Consider the following 15,412-nt stretch of genomic DNA (forward strand, 5'->3'; position numbering starts at 1 on the left):
CCCAACTTAAAACCCGCCAGGGTGCACTTTTGCACAGTGGTGAAGGGAGGGGGTGGGTCCTGAGATGACATGTGTGTACTTATGCAATCACTCCACCAAACCCCAAGCACTTATAAATTCACCATGCACTCTCCTTGCAGTACTCTAATCTTCCAGACAGTACCCATATACTCATGGAATGACCCAAGCACTAACACATGCACTGCTACAATCCCCTGTGCACTACCCATGCAGATCTCTAACCACCTACACAGTACTGATTCACTCCTCCAATTACCCAGGTTGCACCCATACACTCCAGAAATCCCTCTGTCACTACCCATGCACTCCTCGAGTCCAGCATCATGTACTTATCCCATCACTCCGCCAAAACCCAAACACTTATAAATTCACCTTGCACTGTCCTTGCAGCACTCTAATCATCCAGTCACTACCCATGTACTCATGCAATGACCCAGACACTAACACATGCACTGCTACAATCCCCTAAGCACTACTGATGCAGTCCAGCAATCTCCTTGTCACTACCCATACACTCCTCCAATCACCCAGCCAGCACCATGTACTTATCCAATCGCTCCACCAAAACCCAAGCACTTATAAATTCACCATGCACTCTCCTTGCAGTACTCTAATCATCCACTCAGTACCCATGTACTCATGCAATGACCCAGGCACTAACTCATGGCAAATACAGAGGAGGTCATGCTAATCACAGGGGTACCCCAACTCATAGTGTATGGAGGTATTTTTACTGTATTCTAAGTGTCTTTTAGCATAGAACTGGCTCCGGTTCTGGTTAGTCAGTCAGTTACCACCAGTACCCATCAGTAAAAAGTTGGGGGCACAGGAGGACTTTCTACTCCTCTATTGGTTCCTTCTGCACATCTCTTGCTTCTTCGTGCACTTTTCTTCGTCTTTCTGGACTTCTGTTGCCTCTTTCTGTATTTGTCTTGCTTCTTTCTACACTTTTCTTCCTCTTTCTTCACCTGTCCCACCTTTGGAGGCATAGTTAGAAATTAGCATTTAAAAAAACATTGAAAATCAGTGAAAAAACCATAGGTTTTAGGCACGTTATAGTTAGAAATTATCATTTAAAAAAACATTGAAATTCACTGAAAAAACCATAGGTTTCAGGCACTTTATAGTTAGAAATTAGCATTTAAAAAAGCTTAGAGATTCACTGAAAAACCATAGGTTTCAGGGATGTTATAGTTAGTTGGACATTTCACTCGTACAAAACCATAGAAATTCCCCCGTTATAGTTAGTTAGTTAGTTCAGCTTACTATAACTCGCGCCCCCACAATACACTGCTGATGACGTCACATATTACATCATTCATGACAGGGTCAGTGACATCACTGATGACATCACTGATGACATCTATCAATCAATCAATCAATCAAGACATTTGTAAAGCGCGCTACTTACCCGGAGGGTCTCAAGGTGCTAGGGGGAGGGGGGTCCGCTACTGCTCGAACAGCCAGGTCTTGAGTTGCTTCCTGAAGGAGAGGTGGTCTTGGGTCAGGCGGAGGTGGATGGGGAGGGAGTTCCAAGTCTTGGCTGCCAGGTAGGAGAAGGATCTTCCTCCCATGGTGGCTCTTCGGATGCGTGGAACGGTGGCGAGGGCGTGGCTGGTCGATCGTAGCTGGCGTGTGGGAGTGTAGAAGGTCAGGCGGTTGTTGAGGTATCTGGGGCCCAGGTCATGGAGGGCCTTGTGTGCGTGGGTGAGGAGTCAGAACGTGATTCTCTTGCTGACAGGGAGCCAGTGCAGGTCTCTCAGGTGACCGGAGATGTGGCTGTGTCGGGGGATGTCAAGGATGAGTCGTGCGGAGGTGTTCTGGATGCGTTGGAGTCTTTTCTGTAGTTTAGCTGTGGTTCCGGTGTAGAGGGTGTTTCCGTAGTCCAGTCGGCTGGTGACGACAGCCTGGGTGACCGTCTTTCTGGTTTCGGTGGGGATCCATCGGAAGATCTTTCGGAGCATGCGTAGGATGTTGAAACATGATGATGAGATGGCGTTGACTTGTCTGGTCATCGAGAGGGGGGAGTCTAGGATGAAGCCCAGGTTGCGAGCGTGGTCTGTATGTTTGGGTGCGCTGCCCAGGGCGGGGGGCCACCAGGAGTCATCCCAGGTGGAGGGTGATGATCCCAGGATGAGGACTTCCATCTTGTCTGAGTTCAGATTCAGGCGGCTGTTCATCATCCACTCGGCTACGTCTTTCATTCCTTCGTGTAGGTTGGTTCTGGCGGTGGCTGGGTCGTTGGTGAGGGAGAGGATCAGCTGAGTGTCATCGGCGTAAGAGATGATGTTGAGGTTGTGTTGGCGTGCGATGGCTGCGAGGGGGCTCATGTAGACGTTGAAGAGGGTGGGGCTGAGTGATGATCCTTGCGGGACGCCGCAGATGACTTCGGTGGCCTCGGATCTGAATGGGGGGAGGCGGACTCTCTGGGATCTTCCAGCGAGGAACGAGATGATCCAATCTAGAGCCCTCTCTTGGATTCCGATGTTGCTGAGGCGCTGAACTAGGGTGAGGTGGCAGACAGTGTTGAACGCTGTGGAGAGGTCCAGGAGGATGAGGGCCGCTGTTTCCCCGTTGTCGAGCAGGGCTCGGATGTCGTCAGTGGCTGCGATGAGGGCGGTCTCGGTGCTGTGGTTGGCTCGGATGCTGGACTGTGAGTGGTCGAGGGATCCGTTTGTCTCGAGGAAGGCGGCAAGCTGTCTGTTGACGGTCTTCTCGATGACTTTGGCAGGAAAAGGCAGGAGCGAGATGGGGCGGTAGTTCTTGAGGTCGGAGGGGTCTGCTGATGGCTTCTTCAGGAGGGCGCTGAGTTCGGCGTGCTTCCAGCTCTCTGGGAAGGTGGCGGTGTTGAAGGAGCAGTTGATGATGTCCCGGAGTTGGGGTGCGATGATGGAGTCGGCCTTGTTGAAGACTTGGTGGGGGCATGGGTCGGTTGGTGATCCGGAGTGGATGGTGTTCATCGTGTGGATGGTGTCTTCGGTGCTGACCGGGGTCCAGGCGCGGAGGGTGGTGGTGGGGGTCGTCGGTTCGGTGGTTGGGTGCGTGGTCTGTGCGCCGAAGCTGTTGTGTATATCGGCGATCTTGCGGTGAAAGAACGAGGCGAGGGAGTCGCAGTGGTCTTGTGAGGGAGTGATGTCGTTGTTTCCGGCACTAGGGTTGGAGAGCTCTTTGACGATGCTGAAGAGTTCCTTGCTGTTGTGTGCGTTGTTGTCTAGTCGTTCCTTGAATGCTGTCCTCTTGGTGGTGTGGATCAGCTGGTGGTGTTTGTGGGAGGCGTGCTTGAGGGCGGTCATGTTGTCTGTAGTCGGGTTTTTTCGCCAGGCTTTCTCGAGGGTACGGCAGTCTTAATGACATCACTGGTGACATCACTGATGAAATCATCCATGTCAAAATCTGATGCACCTCTTCACACTCTAATATAACCTTTGATGCACCCACTGTAAAATACAGACTACCATTTTTGAAACCATCGACACACCAATACCAGATACTACACACGCACTCACTGATTTGTAGGTCTACACACACATCCACTCATTCACCCATACAATCACTCATACATACAGTCACTCATCAATACAACACTATCATATGCATTCATACAACTGTACAGACACTCACACACTGCCACTCATCCATGGAGTTACTCACACACCTAGTCAGTCATGCAAAGAATCAATCACACTCCCATTTCCTCACCTATACAGTTATACACACACCACCTCACTTATTCAAACATATACTAACACATACTTACTCTCTTATACAATCACTGATACAAGTACTCACTCATCCATATAGGCACTCTCACAATCACTGACTCTCACTTATAGTCATTTATATACTCCAACTCTCACATTCACTGCCTTTTGCATATGTAGTTACTTGGACATATACCACTGAGACATCCAATCTCTCACCAACACACCCATACACACACTCACCTGCCAATACAGCTTTTTCTCAATGCACTCTTGAACCCATACACCCAGTGAATCAACCACTCACTCATCTATGCACAGAGTCGCACACCTCCCACCCACCCACACACACACCCAGTCTCCCATATAAATACTCAAGCAACCAATCAATAACCCATATAGACACTCATGTAGCTACTGACCAACACATGTAGCAGTTTACACAACAACAGACATACTGATACACATATTCAGACAGTTTAGTCACTAACCCATGCATTCAGTAAGACACATTTAATCACTCTCTGATACAGTCAGTCACACACCTACTAAATACTTCATCCACACACTTATACACCCAATCATTCATCAATAAACCTTGGCATATATATAAAACATATTTAAACTTTACAGAAACACACAGTCACTGGATGATGCCATCAGTGATGTCATTTGAGATGTCATCAGTGATGTTATGAGTGATGTCACTGAGCATGTCATTACAGGGGCGCGAGTTATAGTTAGCTCTTCTAACTATAACAGCCGAATTTCTCTGGTTTTATACGAGTGAAACGTCCAACTAACTATAACGTCCCTGAAACCTACGTTTTTTTCAGTGAATTTCTAAGGTTTTTTAAATGCTATTTTCTAACTATAACATGCCTGAAACCTATGTTTTTTTCAGTGAATAAATATATATATACATACAAAGAGATACATATAAAAGTCATTGTGGTGCTCTGACCAAATGCCCAGATCTTGTCCTCTGAGGCTGTGAAGAAAGAAGAGAAGTGTCCATGACTAGCTCTGGTGATGAAGGGACATGGGACTCTCTACAGTCTCAATTGAACTAGTCTCATCTCTGACATCAGGAACTGGTGAATGATGCGGCAGACACCTGAAGTGTGAGGAATCTCGTGTAATTGACTTTCCAGGACACTGAGCAGTCACCATGTGTTCTTTACTAGTCACAACTTTGAAAGGTTCAGTATCAATGGGAGAATGGGATTTGCATTTTTTCTCAGTTATTGCACCGATATTTGATCTTCTTAATTGAAGTAGTGTTCTTGGCACAATTATGCATGTCAGCATATACTTTCATCTTTTGCTTATGGCGCAGGGATGTTTGATGAATGATCACCATCTGTTATTAATTTATGTTGGTCCATTGTGGTAACTTGGACTTCATGGTTCTCCTGAACATTAGGGTGGCAAGACGTTCACCTGTCTTTGAATGTGGAGTTGACTGGTAAACTTGAAGAGCAACAGGGAGAACGGACTTCAGATCAAAATTCTCCAATGTATATAATAGATCCTTCTGAGCGGCAAATTGTGTCCTCAAAGAACAGCCTACTAGAAAATGCTTCAGTGTACATTGACTTTTTTAGAAATCCTATGATTAAGGATCTCAGCTCCTACGTTAAGGACACAAAACATTTCTTAAGTATTATAACTAATATTGAATGGGAGACAGACATGTTATTAATAACTCTTGACATAACGAGCCTCTACACCAGTATCGAAAACGAGAAAGGACTTACAGCAATACAATTCTTTCTTGATAAAAGAAATCTGAAATATTGTGAAGATAATATGATGTTGATGGAGCTAATGTCTTTAGGTCTGAAAAATAACATCTTTCTATTCTCAGGGGAACTTTACCACCAACAGCAGGGAATAGCCATGGGCACATGCTTCACCTCCAGCTACGCAAATCTATTCGTGAGCTGGTGGGAGAAGCACATAGGCTGGGCAGGCAGCAATGAGAAATGGTTGGAAAAGGTTATATTATAGTCTCGTTATATAGATGACCTCTTCATTATTTGGAAAGGTTCATCTGACGAAGCAATCAGCTATATTTCAGCCTTAAATAACAATATTCTCAACCCTAAATTCACAGAATGTATTAGCTGCACACAGGTGCCATATTTGGACCTATTTGTCTATATTGAGAAGAACACCCTGCAAACCACACTGTATAGGAAACCTACAGCAGGAAATAGCACATTGCATGCAGGGTGTGTTTATCCAAGATGTGTGATTAGCAGTGTCCACTATGGAGAAATAATAAGGATGAAACAAAATTGCTCCACAAATGATGAGTTCATAAACTCAAGAGATCAAGCACTCTGTAGATTTAAAGAAAGAGGATACACTGAGGGAATGCTGAAGGAGGCAGTGAAAAAATCAGAACGCCTATACAGATAGGACCTTTTACTAAACAAAAAGGAAAATACAGGGGGGACTTAAGAGGAGACAGGATCAATAAGAATGATCACGGAATACACTACTAGTTGCTCTGAAGTATTTCAGATTTTTCCGGCGAAACTGGAGAATCTTACAAGCTGACAACATTGTAGGTCCAATAATAACAACATTCCTAGGCAACTACAGATCTGGCAACAATAAAATCCTAATCATACTGACTGATAAAGACAGGCTCAGTGCACTATCATTAAGCTGTTAAAAACAGTTTATTTTATTCATACAAAAAATTACTTCTTTTGTTTTTAAAAAAAGGGGGATTACGACAATAACATACATAATGACACAATTATAACATCACTTACACAATGACATAACATATAATAAAAATACATTTACATACATAATTAAGATTGTTCGTTTAATGACATAAGAAAGAAGCATTCAATGTAAAGTGGTAAAAACCCCAGGTTTGTGCAGGAACATTGTAGGTCCACATATTTCCCATAGTCCATTTATTACATGTAGGAGAGGTCCAGCCTTAAAAGATCTCTTGGTCAGAAGTCATTTCACTAAAGGATACCAAAAAAGAAGGACATAGTTACTGGATTCTATCCATGTATTGGGTGCAAGGCTTGCAGAAATAGCCAAAAGATTAAAGAATTCCAAATACCAGGCTGGAAGACTGAACGAACAATCAATAAACTATTGAATTGCAATTCTGATTATACAGTTTATTGCCTCATCTCCCCATGTGCAATGCAATACATTGGGAGCACGATACATCCCACCAAGAAACAAATTCTTGAACATAAGTGGGCCATAAAAAATCATGATATGACATATCCAGTGCCACTCCAGTTCCAAGACAAACATAAAAGTAATCAAACTCTATTGAAATTCTTTTGTGTAGATCAGGTCCCTAAAGAGGAAAGAGGAGGGGATAGAACTAAAAAACTGAGAACACTAGAATCGAAATACATCATGAAGTTGCAGACAAAAACTCCACGGGGTCTGAATAATGAAGAAGAGTTATGGGTACACATTCCATAGAACCAAGAGACATTGTAAATATTTTTAAAATCATGTGAATGCCTATACTCCAATAGGATGTAGAAATCATGTTGAACACTTTATTCATTATCAGTAATTGAAGGGTTTGTGAATACATAGCAAATATAATGGTGATATCTTTTACTGCATCATCTATTTCGTTGTGGAGTTAATGTAATTAATATTTGGTAAAAATGAATTACAGATTTTGAAAAACTTCCCATTCGGGGCTATGTAATGAACAATGAATTAATAGAGAATATGAAATTGATCTATGAATTAATTGTGCACCACAAGGAAACCATAGAATCATGGAAATTCCATATGATTTAAATCATGAATGTATATTTGATTAAAAATCCCTGTTTTACATGCTTTTGTATATAGTGATTATGTAAAAATATACCATTGAAAGATGTCCGACAAGGAAATCCTTCCGTTTTGTGACTAGATAGAGACTTCCTCTATGTCAGTGATTAGAATGAATTGCCTTCTTCTTTTGTGTTTATGTTTTGACTTTACTTTAAATATTACTTTTTTAAAGACCCCACCAACATTAAGAAAGGAGAGAAGCAAAAGTGCATCTGTCTGGTGCTGTGGTCATGTGGCAATAAATAATTGAAGAAGTAAACTTCCCTAGTATGTGCCTCAAATTTATGATCAAGAGGAAAGGTCATCCTTTGGAAAAAAAAAATATATTTTTATATAATATCTCCCAAATAGATAAATATGACGATCACACAGATGGCTATTCTTTCATCACCAGATCTTCTTTAATTTTGGTAACGCGTTTCGCCTGTCGCAGCAGGCTTGTTCACACACTAAAGTGTGGGTTAAAGTTACGTATATACTATTGATAATTCAAACAAAGAAGGGACTTCATTCACCATGTCCATACACCAGTCCAGTGTTTTTGGCGGCCATCTTAAACTAGCAAAATGCAAACCTTATATGCACACATTCTGTTTGGCCTGTATAAAAGATATGTCATTTTCATTCTTTCGACATAGTGCCATGAAAAACAATCATTTATAAAATATAAATAGATTCAATTCTATCTATGCATGACTTTTTCACTATTCAATTGACATAGTGTCTAATGCATGAAGCCGTTATCAAACGCAATATTCATTCATATTATTTACCTTAGGTATAAATCACAATAATCATTCATTTTGTAATATCTTTGACTTAGTGCCAAACTTATTTTACCTTGTCCATATTTTTCTCATATTTTCTTGTACATAACAATTTATTCCCACAAAATTAAATTTAAGATCAACACCCAAAAAGAATGTAAATAGATGTAAATACATCCATTAATAGTGCTACCTATTTCCCTTTCTAAATATAAAAATACAGAATAGAACATAGACATATTATTACAAACATGAAGGTTCGCTTATCTGTAATATAATGATTTCATATATGTTGATATGAAGTTATAGGTAGTTGGACATTTTACTCATATAAAACCAGAGAAATTCATCCGTTATAGTTAGTTAAGCTAACTATAACTCGCGCACCTGCAATGCACTGGTGATGACATCACATATTACATCACTCATGACATCGTCAGTGACATCACTCATGACATCTCAAATGACATCACTGATGATGTAATATGTGACGTCATCACCAGTGCATTGCGGGCGCGCGAGTTATAGTTATGTCCAACTAACTATAACGTGCCTGAAACCTATGTTTTTTTCAGTACATATCTAAGGTTTTTTAAATGCTAATTCCTAACTATAACGTCTGTAAAACCTATGTTTTTTTCAGTGAATTTCGAAGGTTTTTCAAATGTTAATTTCATATTTGAATTTGAAAAATATGTAATGTTTTATATCTTCAAAAAAAAGTATGTATATAGTTTTTGTGGGGGGAGAAAACTGAAGTCCCGTACCAGTAGTGTACCATGCTCCATCAGCACGCCAATCCTATCTGCCATATTGCTAAACACGTAAAGCATGCGCATTTCGTATCCGATGGGTTCGTGGCACCGCGTCCCACGTAACTTAATATACGTATGTGGTCGCGCCAGCTGCTACTTTGGTATGCGACGGGTACCCAGTACCAAGCCGCGCCTTACGTCATGTACGTATGGGGTCACGCCTGCTGTGCGTTGCGTATGCGAAGAGTGCACGCTGCCAGGCCCTGTGTTACGTCATAGACGTATGGTGTTGGGCCGGGAACGCAATTCCCTCTTTTTTTTCTTCTCAAAATTATATCTAAATCAGTTTAAAGTGTATATGAGAACAAGCGATAATCTATAATATTTTAAACATTTATATATTTCTAACTGTAATAAACTTATATAATGGTAATATTTTCTCAAAATCGTGTCGGGTGCGGCCTCCTTGTGCGCTCGCTGCGTGATTGCCATATGACCTTAAAGAAAAGCATTTGATTGGTTCACAACATTTCCCATTGTCACAGTTGGAGGACCCCACCCATTTTCGCCATTCTCTCTACAGCGTTTGATGAGAGACTCCTCTTCTCCTTACAGAGCTTTTTTGAAAACTTTGTGCTATGTACACATATCTGACAGTACACACATCATGCGACCAACATCTTCATCAATATTCATGCTCTGTAAAGTAGCCTTCCACCTGTGATAGCCATGCATCTAAAAGCTACATAAGAGAACTTTTCCCCACTGCCAGAGGTAACATATGCTGTCCACAGCACAATGTAATGTGGTATGGCCCAGAGGCAGTATCATGCATACATAATGAACACACGGACACAGATAGATAGTGGAAGTGGGTACGGGCACGTGCGCTCGACTCCTTTTTATAACCAGGGTTACATATCCAGTGACGTCTGTGCTGGATGCGTGTGGGGTGAGTGTAAAGCAGCCCACAGGAATGGTTGCTGCTAACATCAACTACAACAGTAATCATTGGATCACACACAGAGATTCATTAATAAAAGGGTCAATAGTTTGTGCTGCAGTAAGGTAGGGACACTAGATGTGAAATAATACAGAAAAGATTCTATCGTAAAACAACCATAACTTTTGGTATACTAAGATACAGGCAGTAGATCTGAAATAATACACAAAAAGATTGTATCGTAAAGGGTCCATCAGGTCTAGTGCACTTATATAGCCACATCAAAAGCATTCAGCATGTGCACAGCCAGCGATGATGCGTGCTGCGGGTGGGCTATACTAGGAGCAATGTCTGTTGCCTACAACACTACTTCATCTGCAATGACGACTCGATCTGAATTGTAAACACTGCTGTCTGCAGTGTAGGACAGAGAGCGGTCAGCAAGGGCCCACAGCCACGTGGCGTTGACTTCAGCTGTCCTATTTGTCATACGTGAAGAAACAAAAACTGTGTGCGGACCCTGTGATGATGCATATGTGTGGTGCGGACAGAGCGCACTGGAGCAATGTCTTTTGCCTACAGGACTGCGTCGTCTACAATAGCGACTCGATCTGAATTGTGAACACTGCTGTCTGCAGTGTAAATTGAAGACAGTAGTGAGCACAGTCTTCCATGAATACTTTTTATCGCTTCCTCTTCACAAAATACAACATAAATTACACAAAACTCTGCAATAAATAAATCAAAACAATTTGAATTGCGATCTCTGCTGTCCACTTTGCACACTATTATTCAGTGTTCTTTACCACTACCAAGAAGAATTTGGTCATTGTACTAGACCTATAAGTCATCTTAAAAAACTTCTTCAAGCAAGTATACTAAAAGGCTATTGTGTATATTTCAATAGACGTTGTAGTTAGTTGCCTACTGGATTCTGTAATTAAACAATCACCACTCCATCTGAATTGTGAGCCCTGCTGACCGCACTGTAGGACAGAGGCAGTTGTCATTAATGCCTCACAGCCTCATGCCGTTGGATTCGGAAGCACTCATTTGGTTGCACCTGATTGGAGTGGGTACACAGAAATCATCACAAACTTTAACTTCTGACATCCTCAATCACAGAATTAACACCCTGTTTCACTGTTCCCACCTGCTGTACCATGGTGTACTCCACCGACTGCAGTCAACCAAGCCCAATAATCATGTGCAGCGGTTAGCTACGGAAGCACAGAGTCTGATGCACCTCAACGGAGGGAGTTCTGTCAAAACCAAGCAGCAAGTAATATCGGACATCGTCCATTTTGGGATCAAGACACCGTTCCAATGTTGGGACCTAGAGTTGCTTGCACCTGGTCGAAGGGAGTACCTTCATCTCCACTCTCAGATACAGTTCTAACATTGTCCATTGTGGGATCAAGACCCCGTTCCACTGTTCGGACCTGCTGTACCGCGGTGTACTTTACCAACTGCAGTCACCCAACCCTAATAATCATGTGCAGCAATTAGCTACGGAAGCACAGAGTCTGATGCACCTCGACTAGGGAGTTCTGTGAAAACCAAGCAGCACGTAATATCGGACATCGTCCATTCTGGGATCAAGACACCGTTCCACTGTTGGGACCTAGAGTTGGGTACACCTGGTCAAAGCGAGTACCTTCATCTCCACTCTCAGATGTAGTTCTAACATCGTCCATTTTCGGATCAAGACCCTGTTCCACTGTTCGGACCTGCTGTACCGTGGTGTATTCCACCGACTGGTGTCAACCAAGCACAATAATCATGTGCAGCACTTAGCTACGGAAGCACAGAGTCTGATGCACGTCAATGCAGGGACGTCTGTGAAAATTCACAAGCAGCAGCTAATATCGGACATCATCCATTGTGGGATCAAGACACCATTCCACTGTTGGGGACCTAGAGTTGCTTGCACCTGGTTGAAGCGAGTACCTTCATCTCCACTCTCAGATGCAGTTCTAACATCGTCCATTGTGGGATCAAGACACCGTTCCACTGTTGGTACCTCTTCAACTACTGTGTTAGTAGTATACAGAGCACTTCACGGTGCTGGGCCTCAGACTGGGCGCTGTCTGCCTGTGTCGTGGTAGCCAGCGTTGATATCGGGAGCCTTCCCAGCTCGCAGACCTCCGCCCAAAAGCTTCCGCCGGCAGGTGGTGGGCCCTCTGTCACATACGACGGTGTTGAAAGGTGAACTGTGGGGCATATGTACGTAACAGCGGCCATGACGGTTTCTGGGTAGCAGCAGGCTGAGAGCATTATCCCCACAGCCACCCTCGCTCACGGCGTCAGCCTCATGGCGGTGTAAGCTGCGCAGACCTGACAGACATGTTCCAATTCCGGAAGAGAACCACACCTAGAGAAACGTGCCTTTTATTCATACCCCTACGCTAGCCTTGCGTACGCCGAGCCAGCCCACTATGCTAAAGATTTGGGGGGAGGAGGGGGAACGTAAGCGCTATGTTTACGTAATCTTCCCTACTGACTGTACTATCATGGTTGCATCCACTATCGACTTCACTCAATAGACCATCAGTGTATGTTGACATGTAAATGTCTGTGCTCTGCATACTCAAGTCTCTCTGGCACGTCCCCTCAACACTTTGCATTCTATACTTTTATAATATATATATAGGTTTCAGAGACGTTATAGTTAGAATTAGCATTTAAAATACTTTAAAAATTCACAGAAAAAACATAGGTTTCAGTTTCAGGGGTGTTATAGTTAGCTGGACATTTCACTCGTACAAAACCATAGAAATTCCTCCGTTATAGTTAGTTCTGCTAACTATAACTTGCGCGCCTGCTATGCATTGCTGATGGTGTCACATATTACATCATTCATGCCATGGTCAGTGACATTACTGATGACATCACTGATGACATCACTGATGACATCTAAAATGACATCACTGATGACATCACTGATGACATCATCCAGTGAATGTGGTTTAGTTTGAAATTTAAATATTATATATATACCAATCTGTATTGAAGATTGAGTGGATATATACCTGTCTGGATGGAGGATTTAGTAGCTGTCTGACTGTCTGTTTAAGTGAGTAATTAAAAGTGTCTCACTTAATACATGGATTAGTAACTAAACTATGTGAATGTGTTCATCACTGTCTCTGTTGTTGTATAACATGCTGCATTAGTTGGTCACTTACATGAGTGTGTATATTAGTTATTGATTAGTTGGGTGAGTATTTGTATGGGACACTGAGTTTGTGTGTGGTTGGATGGGGTGTCTGTAACTCCATGCATAGATGTGTGAATGGTTGATTGACTAGGATTCATAGGTTTAAGAGTGCATGTGGAAACAGTTGTTTTGGTGACTGAGTGTATTTATTTGTGTGTTGGTGAGCGAATATATGTTTTAGTTGTACATATTCAACAAAGTAAAAAAATAAAAGGCATTGTATGTGAGTGTTGGTGTATATAAATAAGTTTATATAAGAGTCAGTGATTGTGAGAGTAACTATATGAATGAGAGTATAATTGTAATGGTGAATTTTTAACTTATTACCTATGAGTTACTATGTGTTTGAATAAATGAGGTGTTGTGTGTATAATTGTGTAAGTGAGTAAATGTAAGTGTGATTAATATTTTTCATGAGTGAATAGGATGACTGCATAACCAACTAAGATGACTGCTGATGTGTCAATGTCTATATATGTGTGTAAGTGCATTTGATAGTGTTCTATTAATTAGTGACTGCATGTATAAGTGATTCTGTTGTTGAATGGGTAGTTGTGTGTTTAGACTTAGGAATCAGTGAGTGGGTACGTAGTAACTGGTATTGGTATATCAATGGTTTCAAATATGGTACTCTGTATTTTACAGTGAGTGATGAAAGGTTATACTAGTGTATGATGAGGTGTATCAGATTGTCACATGGATGATGTCATCAGTGATGTCATCAGTGATGTCACTTGAGATATCATCAGTGATGTCATCAGTGATGTCACTGACCATGTCATGAATGATGTAATATGTGACATCATCAGCAGTGCATTGCGGGCGCGCGAGTTATAGTTAGCTGAACTAACTATAATGGAGGAATTTCTATGGTTTTGTACAAGTGAAATGTCCAGCTAACTATAACACCCCTGAAACCTATGTTTTTTTCTGTGAATTTCTAAGGTATTTTAACCCCTTCGCTGCGGCGGGAATTCCGCTGCAGCGCTGGGGGGTGCGGGGGGGCAGCGCGGTGGCACTGTGCTCTTGATGGAGCCACTCCGTCATGAGCCACGGTTGAGCTGTGCTCATGACGGAGCGGTTCCGTCATGACTCCGCCCAGTTGCGTTGTCCCCCCACACAGGCGGGGAAACAGCGCCGCGTGGGCGGAGTGGCCGCCAACGGTCGTGGCATGACAGAACCGCTCCGTCAAGAGCACACGGAAACCGTGGCTCATGGCGGAGCGGTTCCGTCATGAGCGGGGAAGGGGTTAAATGCTAATTTCTAACTATAACGTCTCTGAAACCTATGGTTTTTTCAGTGAATTTCAAAGCTTTTTTAAATGCTAATTTCTAACTATAACCTCTCTGAAACGTATGGTTTTTTCAGTGAATTTCTAAGGTTTTTTTAATGCAAATTTTTAAGTGTAATAGTAGATATACCTATTTTTTTATACTGATTTTCTACAGTTTTTAAACTGTTTATTTATAACTATTTTATTAATTAAATAACATTATATATTTTCCTGAAAATTGCCCAAAAATTTTTTTTAATTAAAACTGAAATATTGTTGAATTTATTTGTTGTATTATTTTATTTTAATATATTTATATTATTTTCTTTAAAAAAAAAAATTGCCAAAATGTTTTCGGAGTCGCGCACCCAAACCGTACACATCACGGTGGGTGCGCGGATTCTAGCTGCCATGTTAGAAACGTCATGAAGGATCCACGTACGGTGCGCGACGGCTGCGTGTTTTTCAGTTGCATCATATACATTTAATATTACGTGATGTGCGCGATTGGTATGTGACCAGTCCGCGACACCTGCTTCCGCTCATTCACGACACATGCGCATTACGATACACGACGCTTGCGCGGTAGCGGGTCCCGCGTGACGTCATATATGTGCTGGGGTGTGCTAGGTGCGTGACTCCCGCAATAAAATTTTATGTTCTAAAATGATATGTATGTGTGTTTAATATACATAGTAGGGCAAGAGACTATCTAAGATATTCATAAAAATAATATATTTGTACTTATAATAAACTTATATTATTTTTAAATATATTTTTGCGATGTCGCGTCGGGTGCGTGCTTCATGAGCGCAGAGTGCGCGGATCCCATGTGACATCAAAAAAAAAGATTTCATTGGTTCATAACATTTCCCACTGTAAC

This window comes from Triturus cristatus, chromosome 7, assembly GCF_964204655.1.
Source record: "Triturus cristatus chromosome 7, aTriCri1.1, whole genome shotgun sequence".
In the NCBI taxonomy this organism is placed as follows: Eukaryota; Metazoa; Chordata; class Amphibia; order Caudata; family Salamandridae; genus Triturus; species Triturus cristatus.